At 43.0% G+C, this 26,307-nt stretch overlaps 1 protein-coding gene across 5 annotated transcripts in view; it reads right to left on the bottom strand.

Moving 5' to 3' along the window:
- TEX2 (testis expressed 2) overlaps positions 1-26,307 on the bottom strand; it is a 126,561-nt gene that overhangs the window by 74,908 nt on the left and 25,346 nt on the right. The window contains exon 1 of one of the 5 annotated variants that reach the window (XM_064270911.1): positions 120-307. The exons of the other annotated variants lie outside the window; for them this stretch is intronic. The gene's annotated coding sequence lies outside the window, so the exon portion shown is untranslated. Of the gene's footprint in view, positions 1-119; positions 308-26,307 lie in introns of those variants that run through there. 5 annotated transcript variants of the gene reach the window in all.

Here is a 26,307-nt window from a genome sequence, read left to right as displayed (position 1 = left end):
GTAACCCTACAGGACAAAGCAGAACTACCCCATAGGGTTTTCCAAGGCTGTAAATCTTTAAGGAAGCAGATTGCCACGTCTTTCTCCCATGGAGTGGGTGGTGGGTTCGAACCACTGACCTTTCAGTTAGCAGCTGATCACTTAACCACTGTGCCACCAGTGCTCCTTTTCCTCCACATTAGGGCAGATAAATGGTAATGTGGCCACTGAGACATGTGATATTCCTTTTCTTTCTTTCTAACCCATATACTGGATTTGAGGAAGTCTCGGAGGAAGAAGAGAAGCTCCTAGGAGGGTAGGAAGAAAGGATTGTGATTGAACATTTAATTTGTGTCCAGCCACGGAGAACAGGAATGCAGCACCTCGAGGGGCAAGCCTGGTTTAGAATATGCCTCATTTCTCAGGAGCATTCCTAATTCTTTAAGGTTATTATGAAAATTCTTTGTCTCTGTAAAATTCAGCCTGTTAGACGTTTGCTGCCTCTGAACAAGCTTGTATTTGGGCATGTGTATTGGTGCCATCTGCTAGCTTGGGCTGTGTCAGTCATTAGCTTTAACTCAAAAACTTCTCTTGACAGAGGAAAAAAAGCAAGTTCCATTTTATTGCATAGGATGCCCTGACATCTGCACATTTTTGAGAGGATTTGATTTTGTAAAAAGGGGTCTTAAAGAGGAGGTAAGACTGCATTTTTTCAGCCTTGATGCTACAGAGGAAACAGTGAATCTGGTCAAAAGCAGCATTAGTCAAAGTCTGATTTACCCTGAAAACCTAGAGTACTTCTTAATAGCTACCCTTGATTCATTTAAACTCAGTGAAGCAGTTGAAAGCTGCCAGCAGCCATTCTAATCTGTTAATACTTCACTTCACAAACAAAGCTCAATATTGACATTGCAGATAATGAACTAGTTCCAGCTTTAGTTTCACTAGGAAGGGAGTAAGGAAGGGAGGGAGGGAGGAAGGAAGAAGGAAGAAAGAAAAGCAGAGAAAAACAAAGGAGAGAAGGGAGGGAGGGGGAGAAAGACAGGAGGCAGGGAGGCAGGGAGGCGGGGAAAAAAGGAAAGGCTCTTACTTCCAGCAGGGGCAACCCTCACAAAGCACTTACACCTTGATTGTTAGAAACTCAGAACCCCCTTTCCCATTAATTATTAGGTTCCCAGACTTGCTACAAAGTCTATTCCAACCCAGAAGGGCCCCAGGGTTTACACCACTAATAAGCTATCAGGTCCACCCCCTTCGCCACTGCATGGACGTGCCACTATGAGGAAGACCCACCTGGGCAAAGTGCATATCCCTGGAAGGAAAAGGTGTTTCAGAGTAGCAATATGATTAGAATTTTGCTTTATAGATTTGCTAGATGGTTCTAATAATAAAATTCAACTTACAGTAACTCATTCAAAACTAGGTCATGCCCTTGCACAACCATACAAGGCCTGTGGAGGTTTACAAAAGATAATGCCTGGTGCCATCCACCGAGGGGAAAGTCAAGGAGACAACAGATGGGCATCATAATGGCATAAATAATGAAAACTCAGGACAAGTATACCCAAATCAGATGGTGCTAACCAGTAAAGAAGTCTAGGAATAATTTTTTTTTTTTAAGAGGATGTGGAAAACAGAACATCGCAGATATGAAAAACTAGCACATGGAAAGGCACCGAGTTGGGAGCAAGGCAGTCCCATGAGAGGGATGCTAAACACATTAGGTTTGCTACAGCTGAGTGACTACACTGGGGTAGGGGGAATGATGCTAACATCTGAGGTTAGGGGCAAAAACCCATACCCGTTGCCATTGAGTTGATTCCAACTCTTAGCGGCCCTGTAGGACAGAGTAGAACTGCCCCAGACAGTCTCCGAAGCTGGAATCTTTAGGGAAGCAGACTGCCACATCTTTCTGCCAAGGAGCAACTGGTGGGTTTGAGCCCTGACCTTTCAGTTAGCAGCCAACTCTTAACCACTGCGCCACCAGAGCTCCTTTTGAGGTTAGGGGCAGGAAATAAATCATTCAAAACCTTTTAAAGGCTAAGTGTTTAAATTTATATTTAAACCTTGGGAAACAGAACCACTGTAGCTTCTTGAGAAGTTTGAAAACCGGTGAGTGAATGCCAAGAACCTACCAGGCTGAGCCAGTGGTACTGAAAACATGGAGAGTGGTAAGAGGATAGTGGTTGTGGCCACAAAGTAGCACTTACAAAAAGCTGATGCTCATGGGGTAAAATGTTAACAATAGGTAACTTGGGAAAGGGTATATGTCTTTATTTTGTCAACTATTTGAAAGCTTGAAATTATTTCCAAATTTAAAAGAAAAAAAAAAAAAAGTGGTGCTCCTAAACCATTGTTTGGCTTTAGGTCTGTTATCATCTATTGTCCCCGCCCCTCCTTCCTCGTTGATTCTATCCATCAGAATTATCAAGCACAGTTACAGACAGTAACAGAAGGAAGCCAAAGTTTTATCATTCCTTACATTTTTTAACTTTCTTTTGAAATAATTATAAACTCACAGCAAGTTGCAAAAGTAGTACAGACAGGTCCTGTGTACCCTTTACCAAACATTCCTGAGGCCAGAAATTTTAAAGTCAAACTTTAAAGTCAAGTAAATTCCAGGTAATTAAGAAATCGAACTTCTAGTTTACCCCTGAAAGAAAAACACTTTTCAACTGGCAAAGCAAAACCTCCCCTTAGAAGGGTTATAGTCTTTCTGGCCCATTCCCAATGGTCAAGTTTAAGAAGGCATCTTCAACAGAGTCTTCCCGAGTACATCAATAGGAAATTTGCCCCAAAATTCAAATGGCCAATAACCAGACAAAAAGTTCAAACTTCCCAAGAAAAAAAGAAATCAATGAAACCATTTCTGTTGTTATAAATAAGGTCGCCAAGACAAGGAGCCAACTTGTGGGCCATTGCCGCCAACAACCCACACACAAACTTCACCCGCACAAATACTAAGGCACGGAAAGATTACACAGAGCTTTTATGAAACGGGGGTCCTACCATACATGTGGTTATGTAATCTGCTTTTCCATGATGCAGTGATCTAGCATGTGTTCTTAGCGAGGATTTTGGCTTCAGCTCTACCACCTTGGTAACAGTCTGACCTCAGGCAAATTATTTACCCAGCCCAAGTCTCAGTTTCTCCATCTGTAAAATGGAAATGGCAAGGGAAGACTAGGAAATTTATGCAAATAATTTATGCAAAGCACTAGGCATAATTCCTGGTTGAGAACAGGCACTCCCTAAATGTTAACTGTTACTGTAAGCTTTCCCTCAAATCAATAAAGATCCTTTTACACAAGATTTTTAGTAGCTAATTTTTTTTTTTTTTTACATAAGATGGATGTTCCATAATGTAACCATTTCAACATGGGATATTGCTTCAAATTGTCTGGTGTTACAAACAATGCTGCAATGTTGCACATATAATGCTATACACATAAACCCTCAACTGCCTCTCTGATTCCTTCCTTAGAAAATATTTCTAGAAGTGAAATTACAAGGTCGAATAGCATGTATAAATTTTCATTTCAATAAAAAAAAAATAGGGTAATTTCATGTTCATTGTAAAAAACTTCAAAAGCAGATGCATGCAGAGGAAAAAGTGAAATTTTTTCCTCACCACAGATCAACCATTTAGAACGTATCCTTCCAGATCTCCTTTTGTATGCATTTATAAATACACACACACAGGCACACAGTTGTTTTTGTTTTTCTTCTTAATTGGGGTCAGGCTATAAATACTGCTTTGCGGTTTGTTTTCACTTAATTATTTCTTGGACGCCTTCCTATATGCCTACATATACAGGTGGACAGACAGATACGCGCACATACACACAAAGACACACACTTTTTTCCTACATAGCATGGATATATCATCATCTACTTAATCATCCCTTTACTGATAGACACAACGCTGCCTTGAAAAGCTTTCTATTATAATCTTGGGCACAGGGCAAGTCTATCTGCAGGATGCAGTCCTAAAAGTGGAGCTGCTGCGTCAAACAAGGTGCATAGGTAAAATTTAGGTAACGGTAGTGCCAATTTGTCCAACTGTACTCCTAACAGTATGTACTGTCTAAATTAAACACCATAACCACAGTAAGACAACTGACCACTGGAGCCACACTGGAGAGATGAAGGCAGACTGCAGGGCACCAGGGCCTGCCTTGGGTGGAACAGAACTAGCCAGGCTCAGGCCAGCCCTGAACCTGTCCCTTGGAACACAGGTCAGTGGCCACTCCTCAAAGGACAGCCAAGACATCACACAAACCCAGGGGCTCCACACCAACAAGCACAAGATCTCCTCTCACAGGCTGCCCTGAGCTTTAAAAAATAAAATAGAACTCACCTCTAGAAGCCCCAGTAGACATTTCGAAAAGAAAATTATTCTCAAGGCTTTCCAAATAACACCAACTTAATGAACATAAAAAGTCTGGATTAAAATTCTCTATTTTAAGTGTCTCCAGCCCTGTTCTCAACTGCTTCTCAGAAAAAGAGAGGAAAAAAAAAGTAAAGAACGCAACGGTGTGGGGAAAAAGTGTAAACCAGGAAGCCCAGAAACCGGCAGAGCAAACAGGCCTCGCCTGGCAGGTGGGTCAGAGTGGCCTCGCTGTGGTTCCCTCTGAGGAGAGCTGCTTGCCTCTATGCACCTTGAGGGAACATCTCCCACCGTCCCCCTCCCTCCCACCGTTGTGGGGCGTGCCAGGAAAGCACCTGAGTCAAGTGCAGCCCAGTGATGAGGTGGCCATGCCCCAAAACTCCACCCAAGCGTGAGATTCTGACAACTCTTCAGTTGGTAGTGGCATCAAACACTGAAAATGCATACCAGGCAGGGCCATGGGACCGCAGGGGCAGAAGCTCCTCAGAGGACCAGGACCCTCAGATGACAGTGATGGACCTCACCCTTCACCTCCCTGGGCCGTGGGTTCTTCCACTGTAAACTGAGGGGACCTTCCTCCGTCACCTTCAAGGAGCTTTCCAGAAGCTCTAAATTCTACAAGTCTTTGATTCTATGATTCAATTCCCATGGAACAGAACATACTTCAGAGTTCTACTTTCCCATTTTCAGCAGAGAAACTCTTGGCAACTGCAAAAGTCAAGCAAAGGAAACCAGGGTACACTTGAACTGACTAAACGTGCCTACAGCAATTAAGTCTAAATATTTTTCAAATAATGTGGAGACAGATACTTCTAGACTGTCCTTGTCTTGTTTTGCCCAGCTGTATAAACATCCCTGAATTCTGGGCAGAGTGTACCCAAGGCAGCTAGGAATCAGATGCAGATACTTACAACCTGGGTGTGCTGTGGCAACAGAAGATGGGCATCAATCTCACTTCCTCAAGCATCCCTCAGCCCTGCCCCGCCCACTGCCAAACTGAACAGAAAGTAACTCCTGCCCAGGTGGCCCCTGCTCTGGCCGGCAAAAGGGCAGAACTCACATCTGGTTCGCCATTCAATGCTTCATTCATTCTTACTCTGCACAAATATCGCTCCAAGCACAACCTTTCAGCTTCACCCACATTCCACCACCCTCACTCAGTAACTGCTGGGCCCTACAGGAGCCCTTATCCTTATAGGGACCACCACTCAGTGCCCTCTCCTAGAAAGTGTACTTCCTCCTACTCTGCCTGCTTTTTTAAAACAATGGGGAGGAGGGTAAGGGAAGAGAAGGGCTGGCTTATTTATTATTATTTTTTTTAATAATTTTTATTGTGCTTTAAGTGAAAGTTTACAAATCAAGTCAGTCTGTCACATACAAGCTTATATACACCTTACTCCATACTCCCACTTACTCTCCCCCTAATGAGTCAGCCCGCTCCCTCCTTCCAGTCTCTCCTTTCGTGACAATTCTGCCAGTTTCTAACCCTCTCTACCCTCCTATCTCCCCTCCAGACACGAGATGCCAACACAATCTCAAGGGTCCACCTGATACAAGTAGCTCACTCTTCGTCAGCATCTCTCTCCAACCCATTGTCCAGTCCATTCCATGTCTGATGAGTTGTCTTCGGGAATGGTTCCTGTCCTGGGCCAACAGAAGGTTTGGGGACCATGACCGCCGGGATTTCTCTAGTCTCAGTCAGACCATTAAGTCTGGTCTTTTTATGAGAATTTGGGGTCTGCATCCCACTGATCTCCTGCTCCCTCAGGGGTTCTCTGTTGTGTTCCCTGTCAGGGCAGTCATTGGTTGTGGCTGGGCACCATCTAGTTCTTCTGGTCTCAGGATGATGTAAGTCTCTGGTTCATGAGGCCCTTTCTGTCTCTTGGGCTCATAGTTATCGTGTGACCTTGGTGTTCTTCATTCTCCTTTGATCCAGGTGGGTTGAGACTCATTGATGCATCTTAGATGGCCCCTTGGTAGCATTTAAGACCCCAGACGCCACATTTCAAAGTGGGATGCAGAATGTTTTCATAATAGAATTATTTTGCCAATTGACTTAGAAGTCCCCTTAAGCCATAGTCCCCAAACCCCCGCTCTTGCTCCGCTGACCTTTGAAGCATTCAGTTTATCCTGGAAACTGCTTTTGGTCCAGTCCAGTTGAGCTGACCTTCCCTGTATTGAGTATTGTCCTTCCCTTCACCTAAAGCAGTTCTTATCTACTATCTAATCAGTAAATAACCCTCTCCCACCCTCCCTCCCTCCCCCCTCATAACCACAAAAGTATGTGTTCTTCTCAGTTTATACTATTTCTCAAGATCTTATAATAGTGGTCTTATACAATATTTGTCCTTTTGCATCTGACTGATTTCACTCAGCATAATGCCTTCCAGGTTCCTCCATGTTATGGAATGTTTCACAGACTCGTCACTGTTCTTTACCAATGCGTAGTATTCCACTGTGTGAATACACCACAATTTATTTAACCATTCATCCGTTGATGGACACCTTGGTTGCTTCCAGCTTTTTGCTATTGTAAACAGAGCTGCAATAAACATGGGTGTGCATATATCTGTTCGTGTAAAGGCTCTCGTGTAAAGGCTCTTATTTCTCTAGGGTATATTCCGAGGAGTGGGATTTCTGGGTTGTATGGTAGTTCTATTTCTAACTTTTTAAGAAAACGCCAGATAGATTTCCAAAGTGGTTGTACCATTTTACACTCCCACCAGCAGTGTATAAGAGTTCCAATCTCTCCGCAGCCTCTCCAACATTTATTATTTTGTGTTTTTTGGATTAATGCCAGCCTTGTTGGAGTGAGATGGAATCTCATTGTAGTTTTAATTTGCATTTCTCTAATGGCTAATGATCGAGAGCATTTTCTCATGTATTGGCTTAGTTTTTAAGAGCTACTTTCAGACTGTCTTAGTTATCTAGGACTGCTATAACAAAAATACCACAGATGGGTGGCTTTAACAAACAGAAATTTATTTTCTCACAGTTTAGGAGGCCAGAAGTCTGAATTTAGGGTGCCAGCTTCAGGGGAAGGTTCTCTTTCTCTGTTGGCTCTAGAGGAAGGTCCTTGTCTCTTCTGAACTTCCTTCTGCTCCTGGGCAATCTACATGTGGCTTGGTATCTCTCTTCCCCCATCTCTGCTCTGCTCCCTTGTTTAATCTCTATTATATCTCAAAAGAGATTGACTCAAAATACACCCTGCACTAATCCTCCCTCATTAACATAATAAAGACAACCCATTCTCAAATGGGATTATAACCACAGGCACAGAGGTGAGGATTTAAAACAGTATTTTTGGAGTTTGCAAGTGGCCATCTAAGATACAAACTATTGGTCTCTACTCAACCTGAGCTAAAGAGAAAGAAGGAAACCAAAGACTCAAAGAAGAAACTAGTCTACAGAACCAACAGTACATGAACAACCACATCACCTTTACCTTGAGACCAGAAGAACTAGATGGTGCCCAGCTACCACTACCAACCAATCTTACCATGAACTCAATAGATGATCCCGGGTAGAATGGCTAGAAAAAAACTCAAATTTCTAAAAAAAAAAAAAAAAAGGCCAGACTTACTGGACCAGTAGAGACTAGATGAACGATCAAGACTATTTCCCTGAGATACTCTTTAAACTTGGAACTCAAACCACCCCCAAAGGTCACCTTTCAGCCAAATGACACATGGGCCCATAAAATGAATAATATCACCAGTGAGTGTTGTGCTCCTCAAAATAATTGTCTAGATGAAACCACATGGTTAACATTTACCCTAGACCAAAGATGAGAAGGCAAAGGGGACAGGGAAGCTGGATTAATGGAAACAGAACAATCAAAATGGAAATAACAAGAATGCTGATATATTGTGAAGAATGTAACCAATGTCACTGAACAATATGTACAGAAATTCATAAATGAGAACCTAAATCCCTGTGTAGATTTTCACCAGAAATAAAATAAAATATCAAAAACAAACAAACACACATCTTTTTGGGGACACAATTCAACCCATAACATAGATCATATCACCATTGTATGCCAGACTCTATAAATAATAAGCACTGCTGTCTACTGCTCACGATGAGATGCAGGCAGTCCCTGCCCTGAGTCACTCCACTGCCAGGGATCTCCACCCCACTCGAGTGGGAGGGTAAGGAGTGGGGAGATGTGGGAAGGTAGGGAAGGAAGGGGTGGGGAGGTGGGGAGGTGGGCACTGCAGAGCTTAGCTAGAATGTAGGTGCAGCATGCAGACCTGGTCTATGTCATTCAACATCCACCCTTGCTGTTTTCTTCAAATTCCTGAATTATCTCACAGATTTCCTGGTCAGATTCCCCACTTGTATATGATTTCAGGCCTTGTCTCACACAGGCCTCCAATGTTCTCCCTCTAAGAACATGGTCTTGACCCTAATTCACTGAGGAGGTCGTAGGAGTTGCCATCTCATCACCCATTTCCAACTATATTCACCCATCACTATTCCTGCCCCTTCAACATCAGAGTCGGAATCGACTCAACAGCACTGGTTTTTTTTTTTTTTCAACATCAGAAATTCTATCCACTCCTTTCTATTCCCCAACCACACACAGACCCTACCCAAGTCCAAACAGGCCTAATTCTAAACCCAATGGACTCATCTGTCCCCACATTCCGGGCCACTCTGACTGACTCACTCTCATCTGTCAGTGGAACTCACTGTTCTTCCAACCACCAAGGTCCCAAATCTTTTTTTTTTTTTTTGGTACTTTAGATGAAGGTTTATAGAGCAAATTAGTTTCTCATTAAACAATTAACATACGCATTGTTTTGTGGCATCAGTTGCCAAACCCACAACGTGTCAACACTCTCCCCTTCTCAACCTTGGGTTCCCCATTACCAGCTTTCCTGTCCCCTCCTGCCTTCTCGTTCTTGCTCCTGGGCTGGTGTGCCCATTTAGTCGCATTTTGTTTTATGGGACCGTCTAATCGTTGGCTGAAGGGTGAACCTCAGGAGTGACTTAACTACTGAGTTAAAAGGGTCTCCGGGGGCATACTTTTGGGTTTCTCCAGTCTCTGACAGACCAGTACATCTGGTCTTTTTTAGTGAATTAGAATTTTGTTCCACATTTTTCTCCAGCTCTGTCTGGGACCCTCTATTATGATCCCTGTCAGTACAGTTGGTGGTGGTAGCTGGGCACCATTTAGATGTGCTAGATTCAGTCTAGTGGAGGCTGTGGTAGTTGTGGTCTATTAGTCCTTTGGACTAATCTTTCCCTTGTGTCTTTGGTTTTCTTCATTCTCCCTTGCTCCAGATGGGATGAGATGAGTAGAGTATCTTAGATGGCCACTCACAAGCTTTTAAGGCCCCAGATGCTACTCACCAAAGTAGGATGTAGAACATTTTCTTTATAAACTATGTTATGCTCATTGAGCTAGATGTCCCCTGAGACCATGGTCCCCAGCCCTTGGCCCAGTAATTTTCCCCCTCAGGGAGTCTGAATGTATCTATGAAGCTTCCATGACCTTGCCTTGGTCAAGTTGTGCTGACTTCCCCAGTATTGTGTACTGTCTTACCCTTCACCAAAGTCACCACTTATCTATTGTCTAGTTCCCTCCACACCTCTCCCCTCCCTAGTAACCATTAAAGATTGTGTCTGTTTGTAAACTTTCTCATAAGTTTTTATAATAGTGGTCTTGTACAGTATTTGTCCTTTTGTGGTTGACTTATTTCACTGAGCATAATGCTCTCCAGATTAATCCATGTTGTGAGATGTTCCACAGATTCATCATTGTTCTTCACTGCTGCACAGTATTCCATTGTGTGTATGTACCACAGTTTATCCATTCACCTGTTGATGGGCACTCAGGTTGTTTCCATCTTTTTGTTATTGTGAATAGTGCTGCAAGAACATGGGTGTGCATATGTCTATTTGTGCGACGGCTCTTATTTCTCTACGATATATGCCTAGGAGTGGGATAGCTGGGTCATATGGTATTTCTATTTCTAGCTTTTTAAGGAAGCGCCATATCGTTTTTACATTTCCACTAGCAGCGTATATAAGTGTTCTAATCTCCCCGCAGCCTCTCCAATATTTGTTATTTTCTGTTTTTTTTTATTCGTGCCAGTGATGTTGGGGTGAGATGGAATCTCACCGTAGTTTTGATTTACAGTTCTCTAATGGCTAGTGATCGTAAGCATTTCCTCATGTGTCTGTTAGCCGCCTGAATGTCTTCTTTGGTGAAATGTCTGTTCGCATCCTTTGCCCATTTTTTAATTGAATTGTTTGTCTTTTTGTTGTAGAGGTGTTGGATTTTACTATACATTTTAGAGATTAGACCTTTATCAGATCTGTCATAGTCAAAATTTTTTTCCCCAGACTATAGGCTCTCTTTTCACCCTTTTGGTGAAGTCTTTTGATGAACATAAGTATTTGGTTTTTAGAAGATCCCAGTTATCTTCTGGTGTTTGTGTATTGTTAGTTATAGTTTGTATCTTGTTTATGCCATGTATTAGGGCCTCTAGTGTTGACCCTATTTTCTCTTCTGTGATCTTTACAGTTTTTGGCTTTATATTTAGGTCTTTGATCCATTTTGAATTAGTTTTTGTGTACAGTGTGAGGTATGGGTCCTAGTCCATTTTTTTTTACGGAGGGACATGCAGTTTTGCTAGCACCATTTGTTAAAAAGACTGTCTTTCCCCACTCAGTGGGCTTTGGGCCTTTGTCGAAGATCAGATGACTGCAGGTGGATGGGTTTACATCTGTGTTCTCAACTGTGTTCTGTTCGTCATTGTGTCTGTCATTGTACCAGCACCACGCTGTTTTGACTACTGTAGCTGTATAGTAGTAGGTTCTGAGGTCACGTAGTGCGAGTCTTCCTATTTTATTCTTCTTCAGTAGTGCTCTACTTATCCAGGGTCTCTTTCCTTTCCATATAAACTTAGTGATGAGTTTTTCCATCTTATTAACAAGGCCCCAAATCTTGGGGCCATCTCTTCTTTATTCTCCAGACCTCGGTAGTCCCCCAAATCCTGTTGACTGAGTTCTTCCATCATTCTCAAACCTCAACAGTTTCCTTTGGCTTCACCCCCCACCCCCTCAAGCTCCAGCCCACCTGGCATTCTGCTGCCAAACTAAAAAAAAAAAAAAAAACCCATTGCCATAGAGTCAACTCCGACTCATAGCAACCCCACAGGGTTTCCAAGGCTATAAGTCTCTATGGAAACAGACTGCCGCGTCTTTCTCCAGTGTAGCTGCTGGTGGTTTCGAACTGCTAGCCTTTCAATTAATAGTTGATTGCTCTAACCACTGCTACCGCAGCTCCTGCTGCCAGGCCAACCTTCTTTAAATACTACTCTCATCCTGTCACTCTTTTGCTCAGAAACCTATCACGTTCTTGTGTCTCATCTAAATCTCCTTGGCTTTCACGGCTCAACAACATCCAGACGCTCTCTTTCCTTGACGTTATTTTCAATTACTCTCCAACATGTTCCCAACATTCTGGGTGGGTCTGATAAGCTGCTGCCTCGTGCAAAAACCATCCTCTTTCCACCTCTGTTCTTGCCGCTCCCTACACCTCCCTGTCCTCCTCTGCCTTGCCAAGTCCTAACATCCTCCATGAGGCCAGTGACACTTGGAACCGGGCCCCAGGCCTTCCTCCTGGAACAAATTCAACATTTATTAGTACATAAATAAATAAAATTTATTTTTTATGTATACCACACGGAAACCCTGGTGGTATAGTGGTTAAGAGCTATAGCTGCTAACCAAAAGGCTGGCAGTTCAAATCCATCAGGTGCTCCCTGGAAACCCTATGGGGCAGTTCTACTCTGTTCAATAGAGTCACCATGAGTTGGAATCGACTCAATGGCAACAGGTTTGGTTTTGGTTTGGTATACCATACAAGTCATCACAAGTGAACCCCCAACCACGAGTAGACTGAGTTCTAAAAGTTCACCTGTAAGTCAGCTGTTTGAAACTCATAATCCATTTATCTAGTGAAATATGATAAATGGAAAATAGGTTCCTAGACCCACAAAACTTATATAATCCACAATATAACTTTGCTGTGGTACTAATATACCCTGTCAACTACACAGAACCACTACTTACAACATAATTTGAAAGAAAAACACATTCTGAGTTCAGATAATACCAAGACCCTCGAATCAGGGCCCCTGCCTATACAGAAAAAGACAATTCTATAGGAAGGGAAACCAGTCCCACAGGGTAAAACCCAGACACTTTTTGCCCATTTGCCCCAACCAGACTTCTGAGGTCTGAACCTCAATCCAATCCAAGGATAAGTCTGCTTTGATTCATGTGTGAAATTTTCACCTTCAACAGAAATGAGACCTTGGAAAAGCATGGAGGAATTGGACCTGACTGCCCCCAGACACATAGAGAGGCCAGGTAGCAGTCAAAGAAGCAGCTTTCTGGGAGCTGGTTCCATGCAGGAGAGTGGCCACAAAGCCTCTGGGCATGAGAAGTGTTCTGGGAACAGGTGAAGGGCTAAACTCAGCTATGAGGGGCTATTTCAATGACTTCCGAGCATCACGATGGAGGAAGGCATCAGGGTGAATATGGGCAAATTTAAAACCTGCCAAGAAAATGGAGCAGGACATACAGATAACTTCTAACTGATATATAGAGGTATTTTGTGGCCACTCCCCAGTAGTGGTTCGGCTCCAAGGTCACGGCGAAAAGCAACCATCTACAGGCAAAATTACCCCTTAGAATCTCTTCTTGAGCCTCCCACAAAGTACTCTGCATGCTCAGGTTACCCCATGTAATTGTGCTCATTCAAGTTTACAATACTTCCAGGCAGACTAAGGGATGGAACCAAAGGAAAGATGGAATGTGGACTGGCCATTCACGCCACTCTGTCCTTAGGAAGACTAATTCCTAATGTGAACAGGAAATTCTCAGGAGCTTTTTTCTGCTTGCCTGTAGGGTTTATTCTGTTTTAATATTAAGCCTCTGTAACTTTAATATATATTAATAGATTTGTTTGTTGGAAGATTAAGGTAGAGGGTGACTACCTTTCTAAAGTCAGCTGGGAATTGATTGGGCCCTATCAAACAACACTCCTGTACAGAACACCTGGTTAAGGACTCGAACTCTGGCATAATACAAACCTAGCTTCAGATCCCAGCTCCACCACTTATCAACCTCAGCCAAGTTACTTCAAAGAGTCTCTTCTTCCTCATACATAAAATGGGGATAACAACACCTACCTCATAGAGGTTGCTGGGATAACTAAATAACACATACCATATGTAAGTGATTATTATTATCGGCATCAGCAGCAGGCAGCAAGCACATCTTTTTTATCTGTACTGACTTGACCTGGTGGACTCACAGGTCATGTTAGGATCCCACATGAACAGCTTGTCTCCATCTTTATCTAGTCACCAGAACTAGATTATCCTGAGCTATCTGACTTCACCCTAGCCTGTCTCAGGTGTATTTCAGGCAACCCTGACTACTGAGAATGGAGAACATGAGGACAATGAAGAAATATGGAAGGATCTATACATTGGAAGGAGCCCTGGTGGTACAGTGGTTAAGACCTTGGCTGTTAACCAAAAGGTGGGCAGTTTGAATCTACCAGCTGCTCCTCTGAAACTCTATGGGGCAGTTCTACTCTGTCCTATAGAGTTGCTATGAATCGGAATCGACTTGATAGCAACAGGTCTGGATACATTGTAAAGGAGTCCTCATGGTACAATGGTGAAGTGCTCAGCTGCTAACCAAAAAAGATTGACAGTTAGAACCTACCCAGCAGTTCCAACAACATACACTGTAATACAAAATGAAAAAGCAGAATTTGGGATGATATGCACACATTGAACACAACTAAGAAAAAGTCTGCTCAATCGATAGGATCCTAGGAGGCTACAGTGTCTAGAAGGTGTTTCACAGTGAAAAGGGTCATCTTCGCTTTTAGTCCAAAGCTAGTTAAAAGGATGATTTTTTAAAATGAGGGCACTGGATGTGACCTGGACTTTCACCAGCCCCCTATTTTTTGTCCCCTCCCCATGCTGGCCATGTGTTTTGCAAGATTCTAACCACCAATGTTTATCAGTAATTGATTAATGCTGTTTACTTTTTTCCATTTCAACACTGATCCAGATTTTAATCAACAATCCATATTTATTAAGGGTATATAACTTTATGAAATCAAATCATTGCCACAGGTGTGATGATGATAAGCATAGCTAAGTAAGCAAGAAACAATGAGCTGCTTAATTTTGATAATCAAGGGCACTCACATTCAAGGTCAATCCCAGTCTAAAGATACTCAGTACATTCAGTTTGGGGAGTGAGACCTGATACTGGCTCTGGTAACAGTGTCTAGAATTAGACCAATCCTATCTCAGAAATTCCTATTGTGTCATCCACAGCCAATCAGAACTTGGAATCAGCATGAACCCATAGAGAGTTGACACAATTCCAAACAAAGGAAAACTTGATGGTTTGGGTACCTTTGTGTCTTCATCCTGGGTAAATGTACAGTTTCTATTAAGCCTTTTGAAATGCTGAAAATGGCCCCCTGGCTCCCTGGAACCACGAGCCCAGAGAGACTGCAGGTGGGACAGCTTGTCAGCCCTAATCACCTTCCCAATCATGGTTCTCTAAGTGCAGCTGCAACCTGGGGTTAGAGGGAGGGTAGGCATACCAGAAAATCCTAGGTAACACCTTCAACACATGAACGATCAGCCATCTCTCCCCATCGCAGGGCAGACTGAAAGACACATAACTTGAAAACATTCCCCAGTAATCACAAACTTATGTGTGTACAACGTGTCCCCCATCCAATGCCCACCCTTGAACTGAGACACACTGGTCTAAAAACAACTTGGGATATCAGGAACACATTACATTTACTTACACACACAGGTATGCAAGGAAAGAGGCGACAATCACAGGAACTCAGTGGGAGACACAGTACCAGCTATTCCTGGGCCGATAATTAGTTAATCCAGTCTACACCCACATTAAAGGGCACCACTTGAGAGGCAACTGCTTTGTAACAGGCTGTTGCTCTGTAACTGCGTCAAAAGAGGGCAAATCTCTATCAAGGTCAATCAATCAACTACTTCAGATGTTTTATATTAGGAACCAGAGCTGGGCAGCCGCCTTCATGGGCGCAGGGCACAATCCGGCTGAGCCTTGGTCTTGGTTCCACTCGCCTGCCCTGTTTGCCCCTGTGACTTGTGGCCTCATCTCCTGGGGCAAGAGCCTGCTAGCCCCCAACTCAGACCCTGGGTACAAAGTTGGCCACAGGCAGGGCCTCCACTCTGTTCACTCCTGAAGATCGATTTCATTGCTCTCTCAAAGGCCAAGAACAAGGCAGAAGGCAGAAGTGATGGCCTAAGAAATAAAAAAAGAATCTTGGATGCACAAGGAATAAGAGAAAAGCTTTTTCTCGGCAGACTGGGGAAAATAAGCACAAGTAGTACCCATAACCAGCACTTCATAACCAGAAATGACAGTACAAAGCATGAAACCAAACTGTCTAATCTAATTCTGGAGGTGCCATAGACCTGATGGCCATACTGCGGCTCCATTTGACGTTTTAAAGAAACGAACGCTGTAAAATTGTGATCTTGATGTTTTCCTGTTCACAGGTCCAATTACTGCCTAACAGCAGTGTCCTGCCCTTTCCAGATGATTAGTGCTGAGTTTGTTGTTGGGTTTTTTTCTCCCAGCTTATGTGGGTCCTCGGAGAGTACTCCCTGCCAAAGGAAAGCGCCAAAACAGGAGCAGAACTTTCTGGCTGTCCATGTGCAGTTAGGATCCCATTAAATATCACTCAGATAACTGCAACACAAAAGTGCCCTCCGTGGTAAGGGCTGACAGCTGAGGCTAATTGGAAAGCAAGCGCTCCAGCTCCGGAGCAGGACACCTGGGTTCAACAACCCCCTAGCCTCTCTGGGTCTGAATTTCCTCATCTGTCAAATGTAGGCTGTGATGATAAAACCCCTCCCCTTGGACTGTTGAGAGAAATAATCAGTGTGGCAGCATTTCATAAGCTGTTAAGTTTAGGGAATGGCAGCATAATAATGTTGTTATCATTAACCACACTGCTCTGTCCCCGTGGACATGATGGATTAAAGTATGTTGTTGTTGTTTGGTGCCGTCGAGTCAGCTCCGACTCATAGCGACCCTATGCACAACTGAACGAAACACTGCCCAGTCCTGCGCCATCCTTACAATCATTGTTATGCTTGAGCTCATTGTTCCAGCCACTGTGTCAATCCACCTTGCTGAGGGTCTTCCTCTTTTCTGCTGACCCTGTACTCTGCCAAGCATGATGTCCTTCTCCAGGGACTGATCCCTCCTGACATGTCCAAAGTATATAAGACGCAGTCTCGCCATCCTTGCCTCTAAGGAGCATTCTGGCTGTACTCCTTCCAAGACCGATTTGTTCATTCTTTTGGCAGTCCATGGTGTATTCAATATTCTTCACCAACACCACAATTCAAAGGCATCAATTCTTCAGTCTTCCTTATTCATTGTCCAGCTTTCACATGCATACGATGCGACTGAAAATACCATGGCTTTTTGGGTCAGGCGCACCTTAGTCTTCAGGGTGACATCTTTGCTCTTCAACACTTTGAAGAGGTCCTTTGCAGCAAATTTACCCAATGCAATGTGTCTTTTGCTTTCTTGACTGCTACTTCTGTGGCTGTTGATTGTGGACCCAAGTAAAATGAAATCCTTGACAACTTCAATCTTTTCTCCATTTATCATGATGTTGCTCATTGGTCCAGTTGTGAGGATTTTTGTTTTCTTTATGGTGAGGTGCAATCCATACTGAAGGCTGTGGTCTTGATCTTCATCAGTAAGTGCTTCAAGCCCTCTTCACTTTCAGCAAGCAAGGTTATGCCATCTGCATAATGCAGGTTGTTAATGAGTCTTCCTCCAATCCTGATACCCCGATCTTCTTTACATAGTCCAGCTTCTCGGATTATTTGCTCAGCATACAGATTGAATAGGTATGGTGAAAGAATACAACCCTGACGCACACCTTTCCTGACTTTAAACCAAACAGTATCCCCTTGTTCTGTCCAAATAAATGCCTCTTGATCTATGTAAAGGTTCCTCATGAGCACAATTAAGTGTTCTGGGATCCCCATTCTTCGAAATGTTATCCATAGTTTGTTATGATCCACACAGTCGAATGCCTTTGCATAGTCAATAAAACACAGGTAAACATCCTTCTGGTATTCTCTGCTTTTAGCCAGGATCCATCTGACATCAGCAATGATATCCCTAGTTCCATGTCCTCTTCTGAAACCAGCCTGAATTTCTGGCAGTTCCCTGTCGATATACTGCTGCAGCCATTTTCGAATGATCTTCAGCAAAATTTTGCTTGTGTGTGATATTAATGATATTGTTCTATAACTTCCACTTTCGATTGAATCACCTTTCTTGGGAATAGGCATACATATGGATCTCTTTCAGTCAGTTGGCCAGGTAGCTGCCTTCCATATTTCTTGGCATAGATGAGTGAGCACCTCCAGCGCTGCATCTGTTGAAACATCTCAGTTGATATTCCACCAATTCCTGGAGCCTTGTTTTTCGCCAATGTCTTCAGAGCAGCTTGGACTTCTTCCTTCAGTACTATCAGTTCCTGATCATATGCCACCTCTTGAAATGGTTGAACATCGACTAATTCTTTTTGGTATAATGACTCTGCATATTCCTTCCATCTTCTTTTGATGCTTCCTGTGTCGTTTAATATTTTCCCCATGGAATCCTTCAGTATTGCAACTCAAGGCTTGAATTTTTTCTTCAGTTCCTTCAGCTTGAGAAATGCGGAGCGTGTTCTTTCCTTCTGGCTTTCCATCTCTAGCTCTTTGCACATGTCATTATAATACTTTACTTTGTCTTCTCAAGACGTCCTTTGAAATCTTCAGTTCTTTTAGTTCATCAATTTTTCTTTTTGCTTTAGCTGCTCGACGTTCAAGAGCAAGTTTCAGAGTCTCCTCTGACATCCATCTTGGTCTTGTCTTTCTTTCCTGTCTTTTCAATGACCTCTTGCTTTCCTCGTGGATGATGTCCTTGATGTCACTCCACAACTCGTCTGGTCTTCAGTGACTAGTGTTTGATGCATCAAATCTATTCTTCAGATGGTCTTTAAATTCAGGTGGGATATACTCAAGGTCATATTTTGGCTCTCGTGGACTTGCTCTGATTTCCTTTAGTTTCAGCCTGAACTTGCATATGAGCAATTGATGGTCTGTTCCACAGTCGGACCCTGGCCTTGTTCTGACTGATGATATTGAGCTTTTCCATTGTCTCTTCCCACAGATGTAGTCAGCTTGATTTCTTTGTGTTCCATCTGGCGAGGTCCATGTTGGTGAAAGAAGGTATTTACAATGAAGAAGTCGTTGGTCTTTCAAAATTCTATCATTCGATCTCCGGCATTGCTTCTATCACTAGGGCCATAATTTCCAATGACTGATCCTTCTTCTTTGTTTCCAACTTTTGCATTCTGATCACCAGTAATTATCAATGCATCTTGACTGCATGTGCGATCAATTTCAGACTGCAGCAGCTGATAAAAATCTTCTATTTCTTCATCTTTGGCCCTAGCAGTTGGTGTGTAAATCTGAATAACAGTCGTATTAACTGGTCTTCCTGGTAGGCGTATGGATATTATCCTATCACTGACAGCATTGTACTTAAGGATAGATCTTGAAACATTGTTATTGACGATGAACGCGACACCATTCCTCTTCGAGTTTTCATTCCCAGCATAGCAGACTATATGTTTGTCCAATTCAAAGTGGCCAACACCAGTCCCTTTCAGCTCACTAATGCCTAGGATATTGATGTTTATCCGTTCCATTTCATTTTTGACAATTTCCAATTTTCCTAGATTCATACTTTGTACATTCCAGGTTCTGATTATTAATGGATGTTTGCAGCTGTTTCTTCTCATTTTTAGTCACACCACATTAGCATATGAAGGTCTTGAAAGCTTTACTCCAATCACATCATTAAGGTCGACTCTACTTTGAGGAGGCAGCTCTTCCCCAGTCATCTTTTGAGTGCTTTCCAACCTGGGGGGCTCATCTTCCAGCACTATATCAGACAATGTTCCGCTGCTATTCATAAGGTTTTCACTGGCTAATGCTTTTCAGAAGTATACTGCCGGGTCCTTCTTCCTAGTCTGTCTTAGTCTGGAAGCTCAGCTGAAACCTGTCCTCCATGGGTGACCCTGCTGGTATCTGAATACCGGTGGCATAGCTTCCAGCATCACAGCAACACGCAAGCCCCCACAGTACAACAAACTGACAGACACGTGGGGGGATTAAAGTATATCAAGGGAGTATTATTACTTGTTCTCACAAGACCCTACCTGTTGGGCAGATATTCTGTTTAAACAAAGATGTATAATGGTTATTTTGTTCTTGAGAAAACATAAGGTTCCCCCGCCCCCCAAAAAAACTCACCAGTGTACTACTGGCCAGGAATTATTAAAGCAGCAGGAATTCTCTCTTGGAGGAAAGGAGAGCTGAGAACCACAGAGGTCCACACCAGACACAGTCCTAATTCGTGAAGATGTTATCAACAGGATTTTGAACCAATTACAACAATTACAGTTTTCATGGGCAAAGCCTCTAACTAAGTGCTTTACCAACACTATCCCATTTAATCTTAACGACTCTGTGAGGCAGGTACTATCATTATTCCATTTTACAGGTGAAAAGAAAAGACTTAAAGTGGTTTTGACAACTGACTAAGGCAGGAAAGCCACTAAATAAGATGCTAAGCTGTCTTATTTAGATCTTTCCATTGGAAACTCAATTTGGAGCCAACAGAGGCTCTCCACAGGTGCCCTGTACTCCAAGAAAGAGGTTCATCCCTTTGACAATTATTGAGTCTATCACTGGAAGACCCTGGCCCTGTCTGCCCAGGGCAGCACTAATCCCAGGGGAACCCTGAGACTGCAGACAACTCAGGAAAGCACTGAAAGGTGCTAAGAAGAGTCACAGTAATTCACAGAACAGGCTATGTAATACTCTCTATTGTCTTAGGCCCCTCAAAGGCTGCTCAGGATAACCAGCAACCTACTGGGGAAATAGCCTCTGTATTGTGAAGACGTTCTTGTAGGGTACTAACCCACAGTTTATAGCAAAAAGAAGTCCAGCAGCCTACATCACTCCTCAGTACCACCTATCCTATCCCACCCCTCTAATCCATTGCTATATAAATGTTCTATTACATGTGGTAAAATCATAAAAACCCCCAAAATACTACACATCCCTTTTTGTGTGCTATGGGAACATATTTCCATTTTTAAGGAAGCTGGTTATTATTAGCCTGGGACTTTACTGGAACACTAAGAGAGGCTACATCAGATGAGGCTCCCTACAGGGCCCCATCTGCAGCAAATGCCCAATCTATATTATTGATTACCTGGTGACTTTGTTGATGACTCTGGCATCTCTGGCAGTTGCTACCACAGGTTTTTCCCCTATGTCAACTATTCCATGAAATGTTCATCTAAATGGCTCAAGGTACTACCATCTGGAAATTAATCTCAAAAATAACAACTACTTAAAGGAAAACTCTTATTTTTCTCTCAATTTATTATGTATATAAAATAAACATTTGGAGTTGATTATAGATTTTATGCTCCCTTAATTTCACAATTCACTGTTACAAGGCAGTTTGCACAAATCTTTTAATGTAAACCAAATCTTTCTATTTGGACAAATGGAATTTAAGATCTGAGAGAGGGCCATCATTTAGCAGTCAGTACCAGGGCTTCAAACCGGTTCTAAGTGGTTCAGTTGTGGCTGAAGGAAACAAGGCAGAGCTTAGAACGGGTCCTAAGTGATTCAGTTATGGCCTGTGGAAACAAGGCCAGCATACACATTGCAGAGCAACCAGGTCTCTTGTGAGTGGGATCTTGACAAGCAGGAAACAGGCAGCGGTGCCCTGCTCAAAGATGGCGGCTGATCTGAAAGTTTCCAGATGTGAAAGACTGGATTACTGGCAGGACTGTGGACAGTGACACACATTCAAAGCGACATCGTCAGCCACCATCTTTGAATTTATACAGACATTTCTGAAATGGTTTTTTAAAAAAAATCATATATTGGTTGCACAGTATAGTTAGAAGTTCATGACTTCAAGAAAATACTTCATTATTCAACAAGTTCTCTTTGTACTGGTTTTAGGTTATCTGTAAGGAACCACTAGTCTCCTGTCCATGTGGAGGTAAACATGACATGTATCAGCTGCTGAATTAGAACTTTCAATACCTTTTTGACATCCGTGCCCGGAGACCACCAAGTGCCTCAGACACTAATATGTCCCAAACTGAACCAACTATGTTCCCCCTAAATCTGATCCTCCCTCTTGATCCCTGACTCAGTAAGTGGTACTACTGTCATTCCAGTCTTATAAACCCAAAGCCTAGGGCTTGTCCTTACAAAACTCCCTCTTCCTCACTCCATATCCAACCGATCAAGTCTCATGCATTCATCTCCTGACTCTCTCTCAAATTCCTTCTTTCCTCTTTACAGTCACCACCTTAGTCCAGGCTACCATTGTCTTGCACCTAAAATGTTGTAAGAGCCTCCTAACCGACCTTCCTGAACCCCTTCGTGCTTCTTTCCTGTCTGTTTTCCACACTACAGCCAGTGTGAACTTTTCAAAATATACATCTGATAATCCCCATATCTGCCTCCAGACTACATACAGTAACCCTTCAGTTGCCTCTCTTTGCTCTTAGAATGAAGACTAAATCCTCAACATGGCCTACAAGGCCCTGTGTGACCCAGCTCCTGCCCCTCTCCAGTCTCATGTTGTATACACTACACTTGGCCATGCTGGTCTTCTTTGGATTCCTCCATTAGATCTTGCTCCTTCTTGCCTTAGGCCCTTTCCCATGCTGTTCTCTCTTCTGGAATGCCCACCATACCATCGCTGAGCCAATTCCAATTCTTCCTTGACGTGTCAGCCCAATTCCCACTAGCCCAGGGGACCCTTCTGTGGCTGATGCTCATACCAATCAGGACTCCCTTTTTAAAATGTTTTAAGATAAATCCTTCAAGAGAAATTTAATCCTATTATTCTACATACAAAATTTTTTTTTTTAGATTTTGCATTCTAAATTAAACTAGGCAGCAAATAAGAAACTTCAAAATAGAGGGGAAAAAAAGGTTAAATGAGCAGTGAAGGGTCTTTGCATCACCCAAACAGCTCACTTGTTGTTGGGTGCTGTCTAGTCGATTTCGACTCAGTGATCCTATAGGATAGAGTAGAACCACCCCACAGGGCTTCTAGACTGTAATCTTCACGGAAGCAGATTGATTGCCAGGTCTTTTTTCCCACAGAGCCACTGGGTGGGTTTGTACCACCAACTTTCAGTTAGCAGCTGAGCACTTAACCATTGTGCTACCAGGGCTCCTACACAGCTCACTGGGTATGTACTAATTCATTCAAAGTTTTAGTTAAAGGTAAGAAAGGCAATGGAGGCACTGATGGTCCAGTGGTAGAATTCTCACCTTCTATGTGTGAGACCTGGGTTTGATTCCTGGCTAGTGCACCTCAGGTCCAGCCACCACCAGTCTGTCAGTAGTGAATTCTGTGCTGCTATTTTTTTTTATGATGCAGTTCATTAGAGCTTCCAGACTAAGACGCACTAGGAAGAAAAGTGTGGCAGTCTACTTCTGAAAATCAGCCAGTGAAAACCCTATGGATCACTACAGCTCAGTCCACAATGATGGCGTAGGACTGGGCAGTGTTTCTTTCCTCTGTCCATGGAGTCGCCATGAGTCAGGGGCCAACTCAATGGCAGCTAACAACAAGGGAACTAACTTTCAGTGAAGATTTATGTCCCAGACACCTCAAGACACTTCTCACTTAATCTTTGTGGTCCTAAGAGGAAGGAATTACACTTCACTCTCTCAATGAGGAAACTGGAGCAGATAAATTGAGTAACTTGCCCAGGGCATAAAGGCTAGGAAGGTAAGAAATGGAAATCAAAGAGGTCTAGGTAACTCTTTACCAACACCCAAGTCCATGAGTCGGAACTGACTCAACAGCAACGGGGTTTTTTTTTTTTTTTCTTTTAAGATCGGGAAATGGAAGCAGCCATTTCCTTGGTGCCAGTCCTCTGCCTTACAGGTTGAATACTGGGATGCATATTTCAAAAAGTTTTTCCTGTTATTACCTGCAGTTAAGCAATTACTTTCTTAGCCACAAGATAACCTTACTTTTTAAAGAGCTGTCTTTGTCAATTCAATTCTCTCTCCTTCAGGTTCTTAAAAGAGTTTTACCTAGCTAGACATGCAATCACACATTAAAAAAGTTTCAGTTATAACTGCTTATAAGATTTAGATCAAAATGTAAACTCCTCTGGAAAAAAATGTTTCTTTTCCCACAAAATGTCTACTGCATATTTCCAGTCAAAATCCATGGCAATAATAGTAAGGTGCAGTGGTTAAGAGTGACGGCTGTTAATCAGCAGGCTGGCAGTTTGAATCCACCAGCCACTCCCTGAAAACCCTACAGGGCAGTTCTACTCTGTCCTATAGGGTCGCTATGAGTCAGAATTGATATGATAGCAGTGGGTTTGAGTTTGTTTTGTTTAATGCACTCGGAACCCTGGTGGCACAATGGTTAAGTGCTTGGCTACTAACCAAAAGGTCAGGGGTGCAAACCCACCAGCTGCTCTGTGGGAGAAAGGTAGGCAGTCTGCTTGTTTCTGTAAAGATTACAGCCTTGGAAACCCTATAGGGTATTCTACTTGGGGTAAATGCACTCAGCTGCTAACTGAAAGGTTGGTGGTATGAGTCTATCCAGAGGTACCTCAGAAGAAAAGCCTGGTGATTTACTTCTGAAAAATTAGCCATTGAAAACCCTATGGAACCAGAACAGAAATAATGAGAATGTTAACACATTGTGAAAAATGTACCAATGCCACTGAACAATATGCATAAAAACTGTTATATGTAACCCAATTTGCTGTGTAAACTTTCACCAAAAACACAATAAAATATTATTTTAAAAATAATAATAACCATATGGAGCACCATTCTGATACACAAGGTCACCATGAGTCACAGTCGACTCGACAACAAACAAAAAACTTACAAAATAATTTTCAAAAACATCGTATTCTTAAGCCAAACTCAGAATGTATTTTCCTATACAAATAATGCTATGAGGTAAATTTCTCAGGAGGCCATAAAAGGTTAGCAGCTCAAATGGTCAACGAAGGATTCCACGCATGCTAACGGGAAATACTAAGTAGTCCTTAGGAATTGCAAATGTGTGCACGAAGGAGAAATGCGGAAATGTGTACGTGACCCAAAAATATATGTAAATGAGATCATGATAAATTAAGGGAAAAAAAACACAAACTAGTAAGTATACTGATCACACAATGTTTAAAAATGTAAATGAATGTCTGATATACTAAAGTGATTCGGAGCTTAGCTTTCCTCTATGGAGAGACAGAGAGATAGTTAAGCAGACAGATAGACAGACAGATGGATATCTGTATCTACACAGATAGATAAATATATGTAAGTGTGCATACATATGTAATATATGTATATAACATCTGATGTATCTATTAAGTATTTTGTCAGTAAGTGCTTTAAAAATCCTATTAACCCTCCATACACCTGAGATAACCGCACTTTTCAACCTGGCACTGCCTTTTGTGTACCTTTTTGTACTCAAGGCCCCGCCTATGACATGTTGTCCTGGCACAGACTCAGGCAGGTGTCTGGCTCAGATACTGGGTAAGGTGACTGAGGTGACACTGAAGAGGAGGAAGGCAAGGGTGGAGTTACAAAGAGAAGACGGGTGCAAGGGGCAGGTGGCCTCAGGCAGCCTGGACAGTGGGAAGAGCATGTCAGACAGACCCAATGCCACCCCCAGCTCTGTCCCTTACCAGCTGCATGGCTTCAGGCAAGTTATATAATCTTCAGTTTTTCATCTGCAAAATGGGAAAAATAAAGTCTCCCTCATAGCACCTGTGTGGGAATGAAAGGAGTTCTGCAAGAGCCCTTGGTACAGACTGCCCCTTATATAGTTAATCCCCATCCCTTCCTTCCTCAGCCAGGCGGGCATCAGGTTCCTGGTCTGCACAGGGGGCCCGGGCAACAGTAACAACAGGATGTCGTGTGGATGAAAGGAAGATGTAGGCTACCGTGTCTGTCAACGGCAGTCCTGTGCAAACACTGATTACTAACATACCTTGGGACTGTAGGGTAATGGCAATAGCTGCTGGTTGATTAACAGGCCATGTGTGTGAAAACCATCTTGAAGAGCAGCATCACTGGCAGAAGTATACTGCTTCCTAAAAGAGTGTTTCATAGTTTTGTGATTCAATGCTTAAAAATGACACTCAAGAAAAACAGCTTCAGGCCAACAGCTGCAATCCCTCATCCTGTACCCAGGCCCTGTGTCTGGGATTCAGGGACAAACTCAGGCCCAGTCTGCCTCTGGATACAGTGACCATTCCAGGCGAGCATTCGGGTGGTCAGAATTGGCTGTTAGAGGGTTGGCTCCTGCATTTTAAAGACAATTGGCCGGGCATAACATCAGGAGGCTAGGTTCAGCGGCCCAGCTCGAAAGCCAGCCAGGGAGCAGGAAGATGCTCGGTTCTGCTTTGAACCACAGCCAAGGCCAGCAGCCACTTCATCTCTCCTCCAGTGCTTGCCACAGAGAAGCTGACAACAAGAAAAAGAGGGCACCGGACCAGATATGGATGGATCATGCTGCCAATGGTCACTGACAGCAAAGTCCTGAATCCTCAGAAGGTGCTTCAAGTAAATCTGTCAAAATCTACACAAAGAAGCTTCTCTGAATTCCATGACCCCAAAGAAGGCTGTGACTCCCAGGACTTGCTGCAGTAGAATAATGGCAGGTCTCAGCTCGAATGTCACCTCCTCACCTTATCCTAAAAGACCGAC

The sequence above is a fragment of the Loxodonta africana genome, chromosome 18 (genome assembly GCF_030014295.1).
Source record: "Loxodonta africana isolate mLoxAfr1 chromosome 18, mLoxAfr1.hap2, whole genome shotgun sequence".
NCBI classification, from domain to species: Eukaryota; Metazoa; Chordata; class Mammalia; order Proboscidea; family Elephantidae; genus Loxodonta; species Loxodonta africana.
Note: the sequence above shows the minus strand (reverse complement) of the source record. Positions and strands in the feature narration are given on the sequence as shown.